Below are 2,511 nucleotides of genomic sequence, written 5' to 3'. Positions count from 1 at the left end.
TGGGAGGATGGGTTAGCCTGGTGATGGGTATTGAGGAGGGCACGTTCTGCATGGAGCACTGGGTGTTATGCACAAACAATGAATCATGGAACACTATATCTAAAACTAATGATGTAATGTATGGGGATTAACATAACAATAAAAAAATTAAAAAAAAAATCAGGAATGAAGATAAGTTATCCTTGAAATATACATGAACATCAGTGAGGAATGGGATCCTTTTGACACAATTCAGATACACCTACCAAATTTACAAGCGCTTGTAGAATACACACAAGAAACGAGGCACTGCTATCATGAGATCTTTTAGGGTTTTAATAACTAGGACTTGGTTCAAAGCCCTGTTATGTAAAATCCAATTTCTGGCTAAAATTTATATTATGACAAGGTTTCTGAATATAAGGAAAGAGCCTGCCACCTCTCCTTAGTCCTTCGTTTCCTGTACACATTTGCTGTAGATGAGAGCACAGGAAACTGGGGTTGATTTCCACTTATTTCTGAAATAATATCCTAGCAATTAGCTATAAATTGAAAAGTGATAAATATGCATAAGAAAGCCAAGCTTTGGAGGACTGCTTAGCCCCCCACACAGAGAGAGATAAGCCATCAGCAGAGCTGTACAATTATGGAAATCCTTATAAAAATCTGGGACTCAAGATAAAAATCTCAGCCTTTCCTAGGCATAAATGTTGATTCACAGGTGGTCCAAATGAGATCATTATGCACTATATTCGGCCACATCACATATTGTTTGTCTAATAGCATCATGCTTAGTCACCGAGGAAATCAGATCCCAAATACCACAGAAGAGCCCTCCTAGGCTCTCATCATTTTGAAACACACACACACACGTGTGCACACACACGCATGCACAAGTATGCCCTTCTGCTCTTAAGTTAGTGAGAAATTTTTGCCTTCTGAAATTGCTTGTGAGTTTAAATCCCAAGATTGCAAAATGATGCAATTATATGGTAATATGGCCTACCACCTGGGTAAACATGGCTAAGCTACCATCACCAATGGACTTGAAGTGACTGGATTGTTTTCCAGGGCCAGCTTCTTTAAGATGCCCCAGCGTAGAGAAAGCCCTTCGGGATGCCAAGCTAGACAAGTCTCAGATCCATGATATTGTCCTGGTGGGTGGTTCTACCCATATCCCCAAGATTCAGAAACTTTTACAAGATTTCTTCAATGGAAAAGAACTGAATAAGAGCATCAACCCTGATGAGGCTGTTGCTTACGGTGCAGCTGTCCAGGCAGCCATCCATTCTGGAGACAAATCTGAAAATGTTCAAGATTTGCTGCTATTGGATGTCACTCCACTTTCTCTTGGCATCGAAACTGCTGGAGGAGTCATGACTGTTCTCATCAAGCGTAATACTACCATTCCTACCAAACAGACACAAACCTTCACTACCTACTCTGACAACCAGCCTGGTGTGCTTATTCAGGTGTATGAAGGTGAGCATGCCTGACCAAGGATAACAACCTACTTGGCAAGTTCGAACTCACAGGCATACCTCCTGCCCCTCGCGGCGTTCCTCAGACTGAAGTCACTTTTGATATTGATGCTAATGGTATCCTCAATGTCTCTGCTGTGGATAAGAGCACAGGAAAAGAGAACAAGATTACCATCACTAATGACAAGGGCCGCTTGAGCAAGGAAGACATTGAGGGCATGGTCCAGGAAGCTGAGAAGTACAAAGCTGAAGATGAGAAACAGCAGGACAAGGTGTCTTCCAAGAATTCACTTGAGTCTTATGCATTCAACATGAAAGCAACTGTTGAAGATGAAAACCTTCAGGGCAAGATCAGTGATGAGGACAAATAGAAGATTCTTGACAAGTGCAATGAAATCATCAATTGGCTTGATAAGAACCAGACTGCAGAGAAGGAAGAATTTAAACACCAGCAAAAGAGCTGGAGAAAGTCTGCAATCCTATCATTACCAAACTGTACCAGAGCGCCGGGGGCATGCCAGGGGGAATGCCTGGAGGCTTCCCTGGTGGTGGAGCTCCTCCCTCTGGTGGTGCCTCCTCTGGACCCACCATCGAAGAGGTTGATTAAGCCAACCTGAGAATAGGTCTAGCATTGTTCCACACAAAATATTCAAAGGACCCAAATTTGTAGCAAATTCCATGGCAGTTTTAATGTTGAGCTGCTATAGTAAATAAACTGGGCATTCTTGATACTTGAATATGGGATACGTGCACAGGGAAAGGAAATAAACATTGCACTTTATAAGCACTGTATTGTTAAGTGGAAAATGCAGTGTCTTAAATAAAACTGTATTTAATTGGCAAAAAAAAAAAAAAAAAAAAAAAAGATGCCCCAGCATAAAGGGACTTGTTTGGCTTTTAAAGAAACGTCACCCATTCATTTGCTTGTACCGGGTGTAGGTTGTCTGGCTGGTGATGAATGCTTTCCTGAGCCACCATCTACTGTAGTCATTTCACATGTGCTCTCTCATCTGCACTTATTTTAATATCATTTTACAGCTCAGAGCATTAA

At 41.6% G+C, this 2,511-nt stretch overlaps 1 pseudogene; it reads left to right on the top strand.

The window, feature by feature from the left end:
• The first annotated feature begins 1,040 nt into the window (after positions 1-1,040).
• LOC116646959 lies at positions 1,041-2,148 on the top strand (annotated as a pseudogene).
• Positions 2,149-2,511: the final 363 nt, after the last annotated feature.

Source organism: Phoca vitulina, unplaced genomic scaffold (genome assembly GCF_004348235.1).
Source record: "Phoca vitulina isolate PV1807 unplaced genomic scaffold, GSC_HSeal_1.0 scaffold38, whole genome shotgun sequence".
Classification (NCBI taxonomy): domain Eukaryota; kingdom Metazoa; phylum Chordata; class Mammalia; order Carnivora; family Phocidae; genus Phoca; species Phoca vitulina.
The sequence above is the reverse complement of the archived record's forward strand: the minus strand, read 5'-3'. Positions and strand labels throughout refer to the sequence as shown.